Genomic DNA, 19,335 nt, shown 5'->3' with positions numbered 1-19,335 from the left:
GTAAGAGCCTAACAACTTTCCCCACCAAATTCTACCCCCTCCCAAGTATGCATACATGCACACAAACACATCTTGCTCAACAGAACTAACGCCTATTGGTCACACCTGATGCACTGGATTTTGTCCTACAGGCCAAACTTAGCTTGACCTTGCTTACAAGTCTTTTGGGAGAGGAATTGCCAAGAACTACAAGAACCGATCAGGAGGGCAGAGGAGAGGCCTAAGCAAGCTTCTTGGATCTGATTGCCAGATCCAGGAGACTAAAACCTCACAAGTTTTTCCTCTAAGCCTCCAGAAGCTTCTCTTGACTCTGAGCAGCCAAGATAGAAGGGCTTGTTTTGTTGTTTGGTTTGTTTTTTAAGGAGGTAAGGAAGGAGTGATGGTAAGCATCAGCAAAGAGATACAACTTTTTGTAATAAATAGACCCATAGGAAAATTTAACAATAAAAAAGGTGGACAAATTGGGGTTCAGAGGGCTTAACTATCTTACCTCAAGGAAGAAGCAGACCTGGAATCTGGTCTTTTATGTTCTAAATCTAATATCTAATCTAATACATCTAATAACCCCTGCTGTAGCAATGCAAATGGTCCAAGTGACATGGAGACACAGGCTAGATTATTGTGACTAATAACTAATGAGTTGCTATTGGTGCTGGAAAAACCTGTGGATATTGGGAGGCTTAAATTAATAAACATATTCTGTAATGATTATATCAGAATTCAAATTGTCAAAATATTCCACATCATAAGGGAAAGATCTAAAAGTAGCAAAGGAAAGACTAAAAAAATAGAGAGCCTCCTGGCATGTTTGATGAAATAAAAAGAGGTAACAGAAAACCAGTATTATAAATAGAAGGGGAAATAACTACAGACACAAAAGAGACTAAAAAGATAATAAAATAAAACTTCGGACATATTTAGGATAATGAATTCGAAGACTTAAATGAAATGCACAAATTCCCGGGGCAGGGTGGGGGGGAACCTTACTAAAACTAAGTAGAAATAGGAAGCATGGCTAGTCCTATAACTCTTAAAGGAATAGAAACACTGGTCAATATTCTTCCCACAAAGAAAACAGAACCAGAGTTTATGAGTGAATTCTATCAAATTTTCAAAGAATAGATGATTCAGATCTTAGTCAAATTATTTCAGAAAATAGACAAAGAAAGAGCCTCCCCAATTTATTCTATGAAGTTAATATAACAAAACCAGACAAGAACAATTTCAGAAAGGAAAACTGCCAACCCATTTCATTCATAAATTAAAGCAAAAATAGTAAACAAAAATATCAGCAAACCAAGCCAAATAGTATATTAGAACACAGTACAAATTTGGATTATTTGGAGGCAAGATCAGTTAAATATAAGAAAATATATAAATGTCATTCAGTATGTTAACAGAAGAAAAGGAGAAAAACATACGATTACTTCAATGAGAAAAATCATTTTATAATATAAACTAGCAAGCAGTTTTAATGAAACAAAAAAGTCCTTTATAAACCAGAAATAGAAGGTAGCTTCCTTAACTTGATAAAACAAGACACAAACACACACACACACAAACAAAACAAAAGAAAAAAAAAAAAACACTTGACATCAAACATTCTAAATGAGGAAATGCTGAAAGCACCTCCTTGAAAATCAGAACCAAAATAATGATACCCATTATTACCACTCTATTCAGTATAATACTTGAGGCCCTAGGCAATGTTAAAGGACAGGAAGCAATTAAAAGTATAGGATTGAAAGGTTAAAAAAAAATGAATGAATAAGTGAGAGAGTGAAGAAAGAAAGAAAGGAAAAAAAGAAAAAGATGTAAGGTAAAGTACTTAGAGCTCATTATACCTGGATTTCCATCCTGGCTGGGGTCCTAATTTTCTGTGTGGTCATTAGCAAATCATTTAACCTCTAATGTTCTTAAGCTTCCTTATCTATAAAATCCAAGCTTTCAAATACCTTGGTTAATTAGGTAGACAGTGATGCCATTAAAAAGAACAGAAAATATGTGAAGAAGTACAGATTTGGGACATGAGAGTAAACTATTTCGGTTTTGAAGATGTAAGGTTTGAGATGTAGACAGACCATCCATGAAGATAAAGAGATCAAAAGGCAGTAGAACTGTGAGTCTGAAGCTTTGGGAAGTGGTGAGAGCTTCACCTCAATCCCAGGGGGAGGAGGGAATACAACAGTCATAATGGTTAACACTTATTGAGTGCTAACTAAAGGTCCAGAATTTTACATAGATTACATCTTTTAATTCTCACAACAACCTTGAAAGATAGGTACTCTTATTATTCACAGTTTACTGATGAGAACACAGAAGTCAAATAAATTACTCTAAGGCCTCACAGCCTCAAAGTCATGGTGTTTCACTCAAGCCTGGATCTAACTGCAAAGTTGCTCCTCTTCCCCACTGTGCTGTGCTAAGCTGCCTTTTGGAATCCAAACTGATGTAGAATCTACTCTCTGGAATGAGCTCTGAGATCTTGAGCAAGTTGCTACGCCTCTCTAAGCCTGAGATTTCTTCTCTTCAAAATGAAGAAAATAATACTAATCACATGGGGCTGTTGTGTGTATTAAAACAGATACTATATGTACAGTGTCTGTTATTTTAAAAGGCACACGTAGCTCCCTTTATCCTTTCCAACCAAGGCAAACTCCCAGAGACAGACATAGAGAACTAGAACACTAGGACAGAGGGAGCTGGCAGATGTATATCACCCAGGAGTCATTTTAGGGATTCCAACCTTAGTGATATTTTCTTATATTCCAAGTAATCCACATCTCCACCACTGCCCCCTGCCCCATCTTCTCTGCAGACAGCTAAGGGCCAAGCAAAGGGCAAATGTAAAGATCAAAGCTTAAGAAGGAAGTAGCTGTTGAAATGAACAGATGACTTAAACTCTTCCTCCTGTTCTAAAACACTATCTATGTTCCATGATCTAATCTGGGAGCAGGAAAGAAGAAGGAGGAGGTTGTGGGTGCTATGAAGGCAAAGCTCAAACTAAACAACAGGAAGACGACTGGGTTATTCAAGAACCAATATAGTTTAGGTAAAAGATTACAGACTGAGAGTCAGTCCAATCTGGCTTATGCTACTGATTCCTCCACAAATGGCTACATTTCCTGACCTCCCTAAGTCTCAGTATCTGCACCTCTTAAATGAGTCTAATACATGTAACTCATATACTTACTATAAATCTTCAATTAGATCATGTTTAGCACATATTCAGAACACCCTGAAGAGACAGCTGGTCGACCTTGAAGGCATATTTCCTGCACTTAGAGAAGAATGCAAACCGAAAATCCTTTTGGCTTGTGCAAGGGACAAACCATTACTTGTGGTAAAACATTGGAACCAGGTGTTCATTGGCAGAGGCTAAAACCAGAGTTTTAACAAGCCTGGGACAAGCAGCCTGAAAGATATCTCAAATCAATTTTGTGGTTCATAACATTACTGATAGGCAGTACTAATACGATGATATGGTTAACTGACTCTACGTATGAAACTCAACAGTTTTCTACAGACTGAAAGAGTACCTGGACTATCTTAATGTAAATAACATCTATAAATATTGCATAGTTTTAAACAAATCATTTAAAAAAATCTTTATATACTCTAAATTTTGTTGCCCCAAGTCAAAATCTCCCCCAAATCCCTCTGAGGCAAGGTCCTACAAGCGCCCCCTCACCAGCTGAAGGGTTGCAAAATGGAAAATCCTGGCTGTGAATTATAGACTAGACATTCTTATTGTCTATCGTCCTGGGTATCCTGGCTTCACTCCATGCAAACGTGCCATGGAAACAAAAGCTGCAGATGTTGTCCGCAATCTTGAACGAGAAAGTTTAAAGTATTTCTTCATGAAAAAAAATACATAAGTGCTTTATTTCCTATCAAGCGCCAAACTTTTCACTCCTTCTTCTTTTTTGTTCAACAGATAGTGCTTATCTAAAATATATTACCTTGTTGGACAAGCCTACAAGTCATGCAGGATTGGTGACCTGAGCCAGCTCAAGAGGGCTCTGATATATAATAATCAAACATTTATAGTCTAATATGCTATCTATAATAACAGAAGCGAAACTGGAAAAACAAACTGCACCATCAAAGCCATACATTCTGTTTATCATGTCTCCAAAAGACTCTTCTTCTTCTTTTTTTTAAATCCTTGAGTGACACTCAAACACTTTTTAAATGGAATATCCTGCTTTAAGAAAGTCTACCTACATTAAACTATATAATATACTAATTACTTCCAAAGGATGGTCCCTTCCAGTTCTACAATCATTTACAAACATTAAGACATTTCAGTGAATCATTCCCAGAGTTCATGGAATCATAGATTTATAAGTGAATTACACTCGGAATGAATTTTCTCCCAGAACTTGGTAAAATACATGACATTATACACACCGCATATGAAGTACATATGGTAATAAACTGTTCGACAATGCCTGTTGCCAAAACAAGGAAGTCAAGGAGAGAAGTACTGGAACTACTGACTCTTAGCTTTACACGCATTTCTTTAATATGATGATAAGTTAACTATGCAGCCACTTGGACAGGTATAATAGAGACAAAGATTTCACATTATAATACATATAGGTAAACAATACAGTATAATACAGTAAACCTGTGAATAACAGAAGGGCATTTATTCCTCCTTTAACCAAAATGGTGAAAAATAATAGCAAACATTCATTGATAATTCATAGACACCTATGGACTCTCTATGAATGGTTATATTTATGCCTCACAGCAACCCATTTTACATATGAAGAAGATGAAGTTCAGACAGGTTTACCTGCCCAACGTCACATGCACAGTCAGTTGCAGAGTGAGAATTTTGATTCCAGCACTAGCCATTAACCATTACACATGCTGTGAATCTGTGACGCTGGCCCCCTTCTCTTTGCTCATTCCAGTAACCACTCATGTGCTTTTGGAAACCCATCTCTATTCCTAGGAAGAAAAGTATCTGAAAACTCATTGACCTCATAGTGGAGTAATGTAAATATGACCATTCTTGGAAATTGTTTTAAGAGTGGAAAAACCTGGACTTATGAGTTACGTCACCTGGGTTGAGGCACAGTTCTCTCCTTCAGCTACATGACAATGGACAACTCATTTGGTCTTTCTAAAACTCAGGCTCCTCATCTATATATACTAATAGAAATCATAATTTTTAAAATTTAGGTGTAATTCTCATAAAGTAAAGGGCTCAGATCTTAAACACATCATTCAGTCAGATTAGAAGAATGCATAATAAGACACAGAACATTTCCATCCACCTAGAAATTTCCCCCATGCTCTTTTTCAGTCAACCCTCCTTACTGTCCACTCCTAAAGCAACCTGATTTGCTTATTCTAGAATTGTCTATAAATAGAATCATACAGTATGTATATGTGTGTCTCTGGCTTCTTTGACTCAGCGTAATATTCTTGAGATTCACCCATGTTGTAGTGTGTAATAATAGTTCATGCCCAATAATAAAAATTTGACAGAAGCATTAACGTAATGTACATTATTACCTATTAAAGGCTCTACCAAAAAATAGCTATTATTATTCAAAAGAGGAAACCCAGGAACATGAGAGTGCTAGAGCCAAGAGAAGAATATCTAAATCTATCACAGGTTGGAGTATATTTGGAGAAAGGAGTCCATTATTAGCATCTTTCATATCTCATCCTTCATATGTTTAAGGACGCCCCATGTCAGAAACACATATATTTGGAGTTTGGGGTGGAACTGGATTGAATTTAGCCTTCCAGACGAGAAATTAATTTTTTGCTACGCAGATATGCCAAGAGTATCTTCCCAGTGTATTTCTGAAGCATTCCCTTTTGCCTACCACAGAGATAGCGGCCAACCTACATCAGAAGATTACATTTGAAAGACCAGCATGTGAAAAGCCATCCACAACGCTCGCCTTCAGCAAGAGCCAAAGCTTATGCTGTCAGTTCTGGCCAGCTGTGTAATTCAATTTTTCCAAGGGAACTGGAGCCTGGCCCGCATAAGTATGACACCAATACTGCATTTCACAGAAGGCGATTTGGCCACAGTAAATAAATCCACACTAGAAAGAAACAGAATCACTGAGATGGATATTTTAAGTCCTTTCTGGCAAAGACATTCTTCACTAAAAGCATGGTCTTCAATCTAAATAGGAAGCAAATACTCTTCCCAAAGAGTTTTCCCAAGAATCAGTCTTAGAGGATGAGGTATCGGTATAAATTCCAAACCCTCAAGCAAAAAGTTCAGAAGCCTCTGTTAAGTGAACTAACAGAAGAGTTTTAGAAATGACCCCTTGTTCAGGTGGCAACTTGGGCAAGAATGATGCCCTACAGGAAAGCAAGAAGATATACAAAATTTATTAAAATATCAAGTCACATTTGGAGCGAGGTGTAGAAGAAAATCTCCTCAAAGTTACTGCAAGCCTGTGGGTTTAAGTTTCTCTCCTGCAGAAACAAAATCTGCTCTTACATTCAACCCAAGCCACCTCTGATATTTATTGCATTTGCTGAATGCTAAAGGATTTGAAATGTTAAACCTCTTGATCTGTCAGCACTCTGGGATTTCTGTGAAAAGATGAGCTACATAATAGCACAAACTGGAGGAATTTCATGTACCCAAAAGACGCAAATCCCCATCATAGTGGAATTCTCTTTCAATACACAACTCTAGGAGTTGTAAAAAATAGATCCAACCTTTATCTTGTAATTTTCTCTTCTTTTCATTTTTCCTCGACACGCATAGCTCCATTTCCTTTAATAAGTAAAGTACATTCAAGGTCATTCATTCTCAATTTAAGCCACTCACTTCTCCAAAACAAGTTTAGATTAAATGCATGAAAGTCAAAGTGTGTGTTTGGTCTCATTAAGCTCACAATATCCTTAGGAGAGGAACAGGGAATTTGGTTCATTATCCTGTTAACAAAGGATAAATTGCTTATACTTAAGTGAGGTTTACAGTTTATATCTACCCAATGCTCAAGTTTCTTGATTCTCATCAAAATGTGAGACTGGCAGTTATTCAACAGTGTCCAGAAAACAACAGCAAACAAGTTTGCATCACATGAGTTATGCATCTGGGGGAGAAAAGTAGTTAAAAAGAGAAAAGAATAGACTTGGGTTGTATGATTTAAAGATGTCCCCTTTAAAGAAGTGATAAACAAAAGAAGATGCCTAGAAGTACGATAAGCAAAGGAGATGGATAGGACTTGAGCACATTTCTATGCAAGATTTCAAGTGATGTCAAGTACTGAGACCAAGTACTTGGCAGAGGCCAGAGGGTCCCCATTGCCAGAAGTTGAAATAACAAGTAAGAGAGGTGGCATTCTTCTCCTTTCTTATTTCTCCTCCTCTTCGTTTCACATTTATTAAGCACTCCCTGTATTCATGATATTGTCCTGCTTGCAAGGCAGTGGGGGAAACATTTTGAGAAACTAACCAGAGTCTGGACTAATCAAAAAGCCAAATCTCTAACTCATCAAGGGACTAGGGTTTCTGAGAAAGCAATGAAGAGAACTAGCTGATATCAATATATGATGGTCCCATTTACCTTGGGAAATTCCTTCTGATTTAATCCAGGTACATTTCCTCAGTCCTGGCAGAACCCCAGGAATCCTCTTCTCAGTGAGTCACAGTGAGTGATTTAAATCATCTTCTCTCCGACCAGATTCTGGGCTCCTTCATAGACGAAAAAACTTAAGTCTTTCTTCTGGCTATTTTAAGGCTGAGTTGGTACCGAATAAATGTTTTATGAATGCATAAATATATACATATATATGTATATATACATACAAATATGTAAATATATATGTGTAACTAAATCACTTTGCTGTACACCTGAAACTAACACAACATTGTAAATCAACTATACTTCAATAAAAAAAGTAAATATAAAATAAATGAATGAATGAATAAAGGAATACATTTTCCCACCTTAAGCATATCTGCCACAGACTAACTGCCCAAGGATAAAGTATATAGTCTGTGTGGAATTCTATTATTATTATTACTGACAATTTTCACTCGAAATATACTTCAAAGTATTGTCCCACATCAGTAACCTTAATTTTTTTTTATCCCTATTTAAGCTATTCACATTATATTCTGTTATTTTCTTCACACCGTCACACAGAACAAAACTGATTCCTTAGCCAACATTCTAGGCAAACGACTCTATTTTGTGAAGGTCAATACTTATAGTTAATCATCTTTTCCAGCAGCTGACTTTGCAAATATGTGTGCTTCCTCACTCAGAGAGGATGCTAGAGATTAAAATATATGTCTCTGTTTTGGGACAGTTGATGTTCCGGACTTTAGGGAATAAGAACTTTTAACAATCAGAAAGGCCCTCAGCTACGAGCAGTGGGTTCCCTGTCACGGGAGGTTCCTCACGGAGGCTGGAAGTCCCCCAGGCAACCCCTTGCAGAGGAACTGAGCATCACAGTTCAGATGTCCTTGACCTTCTTTTCAACCTGAAATTCTGCATTACACTTCTGTTCAGATGCCCTTACCTTCTCTTCCACCTGAAATTCTAAAATTTCATGATTTTGCACTGGAAATAGAAGTTGTTGCTAGCCCTAAGAAGTAGTTTTGAGGACTGCTAAATAATTCACGCAAGGGCAAAAGCTCAAGAGGTCCAGAGCCTGGGCTTCTCTGAAAAGCAATTTTCTTACTGATCCCCTCACAGGAGTTTTCACAGATTTTAATATTTTAGCCAAGAGAGCCGATGTTCTCTGCAGAAATCCTTAGGTTCCCCAGAAGTGGCCCTTTCGTTTGTAATACGAGGCCCTTTAACTTGTCACTAGCCTTTCCCGGCTCAACGCGCTTCAGGCTTTCTTGTGGATGACTTTTTCCCCTGTGAAAGGTGGTTCAGCCTTCCTGTGCCAACTAATCCTAGACCTGCAGGAGGCTGTGCAGGAAGACATCAGGCAGACTGATGAGAATGCTCTGATTCTGATCCTCAGGCCACCAAGGACCTCGCTGATAATGGAAATGCAGTTTAATGTTCCTTTCAGTCCTGCCTAGATGATATGTAATATCACCTGCTACCACAGAGCCCAGGATGCAGCCCACTGAACCCCATTCAATCGGCCCACTCTCTATTAAGACTGTTCTCCCACTGTACAAGTTTAGAGCTAAGTCATTGAGCCTTTGCCGAAAGGTGGCCCAAGCCAAAGGAATGCTTGGGTGGCTCCAGTGGCCCAGGGAATATGATTAAAACTGCTGCTCATCAGCTGCCTTTTTGTTCCAGCTTTGTCATGACACACTCTCTCTCTGATTTCAGTTTTACTGATGGAGATTCTCAGCTAGCAAATAACGCTAAGCCTCCAGAGCACTGAAGTTTGCCTTCTCCACCTCTTGCTGCAGAGGCTGGAAAGGAGTCTACCCAGTTGGCTTGCATCATCAGGTGAGACCTTCCCGCAGCATTGATGGTAAATAGCCAAGAATAATGTCCAGGGTGGAAGGAAGCCAGGGAGGGTCAAGATGAACTTTCTGTTGTGTGTTCCAGACACAGAAATGGGGTCAGGGTTAGAAGCTGCTTATTCAATGCCCACACTTTTAGAGACAGGATCTTCAGGGTATTTTTAGAGAAAATAAAAATGAAATGAAAAACAAAGTCCTCTTTCCTCAAGTGGCTCAAACAAGAGCACACTTCCAGGGTGCCTGAGGACAGGCTGAAGGTGGGAGAAAAGAGGTGTTAAGATGTATCCACCCATCAGCTCTGAGAAGTCCTGCCCTTTGAACCAGGCAAGAGAGGACATCGCCCTGAGCTCTACTCTTAAAGAGCTCTGCTCTGGTCCTTCTCTGGCCACACCCCTCCCCATGGGGTGATGAATCCTGCAGGCCAAGGGAATTGCCCAGCTGGAGCTTGTGACTCCCTTCCTTTCAATTCCCTGGAATTTGCTGTCTACTTGGCCCCTGTCTTTCTTTCTGAGGTTGACTGAGCCAGAGTATGCCAACCTCAGGCTCGAAGAGGAGCAAAAGCAATGCATGTTTGTAGAGGCAGGGCTTAGACAGACCTTGTGTGGCCTTAGCTGTCCGCTCACAAGAGCACAAAGCATGCAGTGGCGTCTGTGAAGCCAAGGGTGGAGACAGAGAGGACCAAGGTGTCCCCAGGGCCACTTCTCTGCCTGCTCTCCCACCAGCTCTCCCCTACCAGTTTCTGGACTGGAACTCCAAGGGATCTGAGAATTTTAAATATGATCCAGCAAAGGAGATGGCCAAATAGATTTTACTTAATTTTTAAAATCTGTTTGAAAATGTTAAAATATTTAGAGCAATAGCATGTGGATCTCCACTTGTATTCATGCCCAGGGCTCTGAAAATATTAGGAGCAGGCCTGCTTCTGACATGTCCCTTGCTCACTAACTGCTCTTGGGAGGGAAAGGGAAAGAAAGACTAAGCATTATTTGGTAGGTGGGAAGTGAGGGTTTTGGAGGGCTGAGTACGAGGCACAATAGAGCTACCAGAACAGGTGAAGAGGTTAAGGGAAATTAAAACCACCAAGAAGAAAGCAAAATAGAGCACATTTTCCCCCTGTGGGTCCTTAGAAACCCCAAATATTACAAGCATTGAGGCAAAAGAATGTCAATTCTCTACAAGAAAGGAAGAATAGAATACTTTCTTCTGCCTGGGCTTTTGTGACTCCAGAACTCCAATGATACCATGAGTAGGAAAGTACAATGGAGGGCATCGATCAGGACCTGCTTCCAACCCCAACTCTCTCACTGTGTCAGAAGCAGACAGCGGGGTATAAGAAAGACTTGTCCAACTGACGAGGAATTGAACAGAGAAGCAACTCATTAACCTGGTTGTCCAAGTTGTCTACAACTGGATTCCAAGCCACCATTCCCAACCCCTCTCACTACCCCCTGTGCAAGTTCCCTGCTCCAGGAGCACCCCTGCTTTCTCGGATGCATGGATAATTGGCCTGGCCAAGTCTCCCTGGTTTGCTCAGGTCAAGATGGCTGTTTCGGCCGACGGGCCTGCCTTGGGTCATCACCCCACAGAATGTTCTCCCAAAGCTGCGGCACACCCAGTGGAAGAAGATGGTCTCATTGTCAAACTCACTTTCTTACTTTGGCTTCCTCCCAAGAGCAGAGCCCCAGGTAAGGACTTGGGTGCAGGTGGATTATTTGGAGGGTAATTCCAAGAAGCACAAACAAGGATGTGGGGAGAGAGAGAGAGACCAAGAAGGGAGAAGAGCCAATATGGTGTGCTGGGGTCAAAACATACTTATTCACCCAGCCTTCACCTTTGCTCACACCATTCCTCCTATCATGGGATGTGCCTGACTTTTTTTCTCTCTCATGTAGGAACCCAATTACATGAATAGGGGCCAAGGCTCAGAAAACCCAAAGCTCTTGTTCTCCTGTTTGTAAAACAATTTCAAACTATCCATATATTTCAATAAAAATTTTATACTCACTATCAGGATTAGAACAGCTGCAAATTCTCTTAGAAGTCTGGGCTACCACCACACCTTCTGGTGATAGGTGATGTAGTGAATATATGGGCGAGGGCAAAGGGGCAGACAGCAAGATAAGGCAGCACTCTCTAAATAATTTCAATCACCTCCTGGTGTGCCATGTCCAGAAGAACCCAGTTATCCCATAAGAGTGTGAGGACAAACCCCCTATGCCCTTTGGGGTTGCCCAATGCTAAGTGTATTAGACCTTGCCTGGCACCCAAACTCTGAAGCTCTGCTTTCTTCCCAGCTCCCTACTTGGCTTCTGTCCTAGGGGCCGGCATCCTGGTTCTCATACAAGCCTGCCATAAGCCAGAAAGGATAGATTTAAGCACCCTCAGCATAAGACACAGCCAATCAGTATCAAGTGCTCTTGACTCTCTGACCTTGTGACCCCATTCTGACAACTGGGTCTTTTCCTTATTCCTCAGATCTGCCTACCATTTCCTGTTCCTATCTGCTGCAAGTGAGTCCAACTTCCCAAACAACTAGTTGGCTTGAGTGGACAGGTCAAATTACGGGCTTTCCCTTTCTGCCTGACTCACTGCAGCCATCTGTATCCTGGACTGAGCTATGACAAGACGGATGAGAGACACACAGAAGTGCTATGAAGGGCATCAACCAGGATCTTTTCCAAACCCAAACTCTGAAAACATATCAAGTTAAATGTCTTCTCTGTTGAGGTGACTTAAAGAAGTCACTACTGCTTTGGCAGGACTTTGGGGCTAATCAGAAAATGATGTTGCCGAATCACGGGTACCCACGATGCTAAGTCAGGAGTGGGTGAGAGAAGACATATTTATTTGGTGAGAAGGAAGGTGACCAACTACTTTACCCCTCCTTTACCCCTTGAGGCTCCACAGAAGCCTCAAGCTACCAGTCATCAAGGATTTTCCGAGAACCTCTATCTACTGGGCTAAATTCAGGCAGCAGCTTAAGAGACTTGAGTCAGGCATGAGGAAAACTTTTCAGACCATAATGAGGGGATTTAAATACTTGGGTGTATTCCTGAAGCAGTCTTGGGTAGCCTCCCTGTTTTCCAGCTTTTATAAATTTGTTAGACTTTGTGGGGAGATGCTATATCAGTGGTTTCCCAGCTGAGTTCCAGAAAACTCTAGAGTGTCATGGAATCCTAGATCTCTACAATGCATGCTTTAAGGGGTCACACAAATATTTGTTTAAGATTTCATATTTTAGTGAAAATTTACCTTCGACTATTTTTTAAAATGGTAATTAAAAGTGGTACTCCCAGATTTAAATGTGTCTTATATGAAACTTTGACACATTGGCACACACCAAGGTGTGGACTTCTGCTACAAGGTTAATTCATGTTTGTACAGACCTTGAACTCAAGCTTCTCCTGCAGCACATACTCAGCTAATTGCGGTGGCATCTGTTAAATATTGATGACCACTCACAGATACTTACCTGTGTGGTCCATGATCTTCCCATCACAGCACAATCAAAACAAGATGCCAAGGCACACATAAAACTTCAACTGCCATCCCTAACTTCCAACTAAAAAGGGTTGTCTAGCCAAAACAGCCTTATTACTCCAATTGGTTGCCTTCTTAATAAGTAAATGTGTAAAGCTGCACTTATGAAATAAATTCATACAAATATAACCCTACTGCCGTTTGTTGATATTCTATATAGATTTATTTGGAAAAAAAAAAATAAGTCATGGTTAAAAATGAGTTTGAAACCACCGCTTTAGCTAAAGGTGGGTGGTGACTTCAAAAAGTCCCTTCCAATCTGATTATTTTATCACAACACTTGTTTCCAGCTATATCAGAGAAATGATATTTTGATATGGAAGAATATTCATAGCGTTAAGTTGTTAAATGAACAAAGAAGGTTTAAATGAGCTATATACAGCGCAATATTTTATATATATATATAAATACACACACACACATATATACTACATATTATACACGCTTAGAAAAGACTTAAAGCGTATATGCCAACGTTACAAACCATACAGAAAGCCAATTGGAATTATTTTCAGAAAGCAAAGCAAAGGCTCTTCCTCAGTGTAGAAGGATGGGTGTGATTGGCATTACTTCCAAATGCAGAGCGTAAATAAGTGTGTGAGACGAGCCTGGGGTTTGCTAAGCCTGCTCTGTGAATTCCTTCATTCATTCCTAGTTGGTTGCTTGACAAAGTGACACAATACAGCTCACTGGTCATACACTCTGGCTTAGACATAGAGGCTACTGGGTCCAAGTTCCAACTCTGCCCCCTCAAAAGCTGTATATCCTTGGGCAAACTTGACTTCCCTCAACTTCAAATTTTCCCATCTACAAAATGAAGATAATAATACCTTCCCAGCAGGAATACCGTAAAGAAAATGAAATACGCTTACAGCCGTAGAACCATGCCTAGCTCATACTGAATGTCCAACAAATGGCAGCTGTTATTCATCCTAGGATATGTTTCCTGCCACAAGGTGCTTCCAGTCTCGTGGGAAGACAGCAGACATGCAAACAGATAAATGACACTACAACGCCATCATCACTGCTGCAGAAGCATAAACAACATGTTTTGGGAACTCAAAGGAGGCATGCTTGATGGAGCTAGAGCCAGGGAGTCAGAAACTCTTGCTCATTCACCATGAAGGAAAGAGATTAGTTCAGGCTCTGCAAAGATCTTTTGGGTCCCTGTAGTTGGCAAGGAAACCAACAGACAACAGTAGAGAGGAAAAAGGCTTTGGACATTGATGAGCATTTCTGCTGCAAAGGTTAATTCATGTTTGTACAGACCTTGAAACAGATCCCCGTTTCAGGGGCACCAAACAACATGTGCATGGGTAATTTGAGAGTCAGAGCTCTTGGACACCCTGACAAGGTTCGGGCTTAAAGTGACAGCCACGGGCCTGGGCCTGTCCGCTCTAATGAGCTCTAGTTGGCGTCCATCGTACATTCCTTCACTGCTGCTATAGAACATGAAGTCCCAGCAGCTTGGGCCACCTGTTAAGCAGGGTGTGCGTCTCCTGCAGCTCTCAGAATAAAGCTCTCTCCCCACCAAGCCAAAATCCTCAAGCCACACCACATTCCAGCTTCCAAATGCTGAAAGCTATTTTCAGTAGCGATTCCCTTCTAGGGAACACGGCGTAGGGACAGCTGCAAATTAGCTCACAGTATTTTTATGATCACTAACCCAATGTAAGATTTGAGCTTTGGAAACCCAGCCCCACCCCCCCCTTTTTTTTTTTTTTTTGGTCTTTTTCTGTTTTGATGAAATGGAAAGCAGATTAAAAAAAAGATAAGGCCCCCAAACAAGGATGATTATCAGCTATAGAGGGAGAAAAGCAGGGGTGGCAGAATTGCACAGTTGAATGAAGAACACTGCAGGAAGACAGACATGGGGATGAGGAGAAAAGCAAGGAGACTTAGGGACCACTGAAGGCAGTGGGTTGAAAAGTACAAGGCAGAGAGCGAATGAACAGTAGTGAAGCGGGCTGTGGGGTAGAGAAGAAGGGCTGGTGGGTGAAAGGAGTTAGAATATTGTGGCAGTTGCTAATGGGGGCTTTGTGACCCCTCCCTATGGCCTCCTGTGACTTGAACCACATCTGACTTCATTTAGCTCCGGCTGTGGTGGACAGGTCTTTAGACACTGAGAGCCTCCCATCTTAAGGCTTCTCAGCTCCTCTGCCTCAGAACTTTCTCCAGAGCTGCGGAAGCCATTCATTCAGTGTGGAGGAGTTAATGAGAAGGCAGGGAAGGGGGAGGTGAAGAGAGGGAACAGGGGCCAGGGGAGGAGTTGGTGGATGATGCTGCAGCCTTCAAACCCATGGCGAGGGGGGATTATTCTGGGTGCGTTCTGAACAATTCTTTAAAGGGTCCCCAATGAGATTAAGCCCCAGTTGCCCAAAGTGGTCACCAGCTCAATATTTCAATGTTATGCTCTTCATGGACTTTCCATTTTTCCCTGTATCAGTCTCTCTGCCCTCATTCCAGCTTCTTGAGATCACCTCCCAAATAAAGTACCTGTGTCTAAGTCCTTGTCTCAGACTCTGCTTTCAGAGGACCCCAAACTAAAAGAGGATTGAAGGAAGGAAGTTGGTGGCAGCAGCTGCAGCAGAGAAAGAACAGTTGTTATGCCTGCGAAAAGGTCCAACCATACACAATATTAATCATAGTAACATACGCTGAAAGGACTCTAAAGACATCATCTAGTCTGTCTTCTTACCTTAAGACAGGTGCTTCATCAATCCTAGGCAGGAGAGACTTTCTTAAAAGTTGCTATGTGGGGCTCCCCTGGTGGCGCAGTGGTTGAGAATCTGCCTGCCAGTGCAGGGGACACGGGTTCGAGCCCTGGTCTGGGAGGATCCCACATGCCGCGGAGCAACTAGGCCCATGAGCCACAACTACTGAGCCTGCGCGCCTGGAGCCTGTGCTCCGCAACAAGAGAGGCCGCGATAGTGAGAGGCCCGCGCACCGCGATGAAGAGTGGCCCCCGCTTGCCACAACTAGAGAAAGCCCTCGCACAGAAACGAAGACCCAACACAGCCAAAAATAAATAAATAAATAAATAAAAATTAAAAAAAAAAAACAAAAAACAGTTGCTATGTGGAAATCCTTCAATATCATTAACAAAATCTATGAAGTTAATCATTATCATTAACACTAACAATGAATTAGACCACTAGTACCAAAAGCCTAACAAATGATATGACCGTTGACTTGCTATAAACCAATCTAATCAACCTGATCAATGATCCTTTGGGAGGTCAGCATCTCATTACACTGAAACTACTCCCCTCTCCCTTCCCACCATAAGAAGGCTTCTGTTTCCACCATATACTTAACTGGAACCAAAGTTTTCCCTGCTCACTGGTGCAGTATAACCAAAACTATTTTGCTCACCCTTACTTAAGGGCTCTGTGTTCATTTACTTTTGAAAATCTATTTTTTAACACTTACCTTTTTTTTTTTTTTTAACTTTTATTATTTATTTATTATTTATTTTTGGCTGTGTTGGGTCTTCGTTTCTGTGCGAGGGCTTTCTCTAGTTGCGGAGAGCGGGGGCCACTCTTCATCGCGGTGCGCGGGCCTCTCACTCTCGCGGCCTCTCTTGTTGCAGAGCACGGGCTCCAGACGCGCAGGCTCAGTAGCTGTCGCTCACGGGCTTAGTTGCTCCGCGGCATGTGGGACCCTCCCAGACCAGGGCTCGAACCCGTGTCCCCTGCATTGGCAGGCAGATTCTCAACCACTGCGCCACCAGGGAAGCCCTACATTTCTTTTTAAAAAATGTTTATTTTATATTGGAGCATAGTTGATTAACAACGTTGTGTTACTTTCAAGCATACAGCAAAGTGATTCACTTATACATATACATGTACCTATCTTTTTTCAAATTCTTTTTCCATTTAGGTTATTATGCTCAAAATTTATGTTTCTTTAAAAATCATCAGCTAAAAACCCTGAATCATCACTTTAAAACCCTGAATATTATTTTAGCCCTTAGATGCTCTCTTCCCTAGTTTCTCAGATGTCCTCAGAGACACTGTTGGCCACTGAGTATAAACTTTATTGGATAAGGAAGGATTCGATTTGTTGCTCTGTAAAGAACCATATATTCCAATAGCAAAGCTATTTTCTTGATTAAATCACCCTCTGTGGATTAAACTCCTCTTTCAACATTGATATCAAATATGTAATTCCCAGAATTATTCAAATGGTGAAATACATTTATGAACAGATTTCTGATACCATGTAAGATGAGGGTGGACATTTTGAAATAGACTCCTGTTTAAATAATCGTTACAAGGAAAATCACTCTTCCGCAGAAAGATAACAGTTTCATCTGATTTTTGTTTTCATGGTACATAAGGAAAAAAAATATGAGTTCGAAGAGGGAAAATTGGAGCCATTATCTGGACTGCTTGTGACAGTGCTGTGGAGTAAAGAAAGCTATTAAAGATCCACAATGTAGAGTGTGAACGTAGCTGGTTGTAATTGACAATGAACTTCCATAGTGTTTGGAAGAGGCACATCCTGGCAACGTGGAATAGCGGTGGTAATTAAACAGTCATAAAAATCTGAAACTGGAAAGCTGACAAGAAAGCGTCCGGGCATTCCTAGCACTAAGAGTCTCACAGTCAATCTGCAGCGCTCCTCTTCAGCTTAAATAGTGTTTGCTAGAATTCTCAGTCAACACTTTTCTCCCTTTCTTTTTGCATTACGCAGCAAGAGTTGTACGGCTCCTGCTGTGACCAAGCGATGGAGCGGCTCCTGAATGGAGGGTTGGAAGATGAGAGTAGGAGAGATCAGAAAATGCACCTCAGTACAAGCCCTTACCTGCTGACCAACAAAGTAAAGAAGAGCACTGCCATGTGGGCTCAAGGTGTGACTCATCTTGTTATTTGTGTTTGCAACAACTTAACGAGGTGTATAAAGCTGCATAAAACTTCAGGGATGTGTGTGGAGAACTAGGCTGAGGTGGTAACAAGTTCATTCTTCCCTGTGATGTCCAAGGGCTGTGTCTACAGGTGTGAAACTATCAGATCGAGACAAGGAGCAGGCGAGTGTGTGAGAAGTATGCACGTTGGTTTCAGGCAGCTCAGAGTTCAAGTCCTGTAGTTGTCACTCACCCAAGGGGTGACTGTGAGAAAATTATTTTACTTTTCTGCTCAGTTTCTGGTCTGAAAAATAATGGTAATAATCTTATAGGGTTTCGGTGAGCCTTAAATGTGATCATGTACCCAAAGTGCTTTGCACGGTGCCTGGCACAGAGTAATACTCATATATATGCTGGTCACTGCTTTCAGAGACCAGAAAAACTACTGCCAGATTTTTTCCACAGTATGTAGAATATTGCAACAAGACCCAGGTTGAAGTAGAACCAGAATACTGCAGAGGAGATTCATGAAAGACCAGGAGTTTCTACCGTTCCTGCGTCAAATCCACCATGTACCGAGCACTGGGCTGGGTAGTTTCCTATGAGAATTCTCAGTTTGCTGATCACTGGGAAAATCAATGGCTAACAAATTCTGTATGAGTTTGATTCCAAGCCCTGTGATCTTTTAGCTACACCTCATAGCTTCCTACTGTAGCACAGAGGAACGAATGGAGATTAGAAGCTAGCTTCCTACAGAAATCTTTCTGAGCTTTACTGGGGAATGGTATTACCAGCCACGCAAATATTCTTTCCCCCACCCCCTCCCTCTTGCTGTTGCCTTTGTGGATTAATTTGTTAAACAGAATATTTACTAACTGATCCTTCAATGCTAGACACTTTTTTAAAATCCTGTTTTCCAAGCAAGGTATAGGACTGTATACAATGTACTACTCTTGGTGGAAAAAACATACATAAATGCCTAAGTGCTTATATATGTCTAGAGTATCTCTGGAATATTCTGGAAGACACCAGTTGCTTCTGGGAGGGGAATTGGGTGAATGAGAGGGAGGGCTGGAGGTAGGACTTTCGGTAGTTGTTGAATTATGTACCCCATGCATGCATTAACTCTTGAAAATTATTTTGAAAAATAAGATTTCCCTATGTAGGTACAACTATAATCATTACCAATTATAGTTAAAAGCTCCACACTTTGCCTACATGCTCTATGCCTTTCAAAGATCCCCAAAGTGAAAGTCATGTCCCTTTCAGAACAGGCTGAAGGACCAGGGCGAGGACCACGTGTAACTTATCATCAACCTCCCACAAGAGCGAGACTATTGCAAAACATGTCTGGAGAGAAATCTGTTTATTAGATCTAATCTTTCCACCAACATATTTTAAACACAGAGTGTGGGTTAATGTCCCAGTGTCCCCACAGGCACCGTGCCAATGACCATGGCATCAGGTCAAAGTGCAAACACGGAGACTGCCATCATCTCAACTCAACATCA

General features: G+C 41.1%; 1 protein-coding gene and 2 long non-coding RNA genes across 4 annotated transcripts in view; 1 reads left to right on the top strand and 2 right to left on the bottom strand.

The window, feature by feature from the left end:
- The window catches only part of SNTB1 (syntrophin beta 1), a 240,795-nt gene that overhangs the window by 154,356 nt on the left and 67,104 nt on the right, over positions 1–19,335 (bottom strand). The window lies entirely within an intron of this gene.
- LOC309615211 lies at positions 7,568–19,035 on the top strand. The gene is made up of 2 exons (XR_014236634.1): positions 7,568–9,443; positions 17,674–19,035. It is a non-coding gene; the product is annotated as an uncharacterized lncRNA (long non-coding RNA).
- Positions 14,568–17,678, bottom strand: LOC309615215. The gene is made up of 2 exons (XR_014236638.1): positions 16,720–17,678; positions 14,568–16,407 (listed from the first exon to the last, which is right to left on the bottom strand). It is a non-coding gene; the product is annotated as an uncharacterized lncRNA (long non-coding RNA).

The sequence above is a fragment of the Balaenoptera borealis genome (assembly GCF_965194805.1).
Source record: "Balaenoptera borealis genome assembly, chromosome: 17".
Taxonomy (NCBI): domain Eukaryota; kingdom Metazoa; phylum Chordata; class Mammalia; order Artiodactyla; family Balaenopteridae; genus Balaenoptera; species Balaenoptera borealis.
Note: the sequence above shows the minus strand (reverse complement) of the source record. Positions and strands in the feature narration are given on the sequence as shown.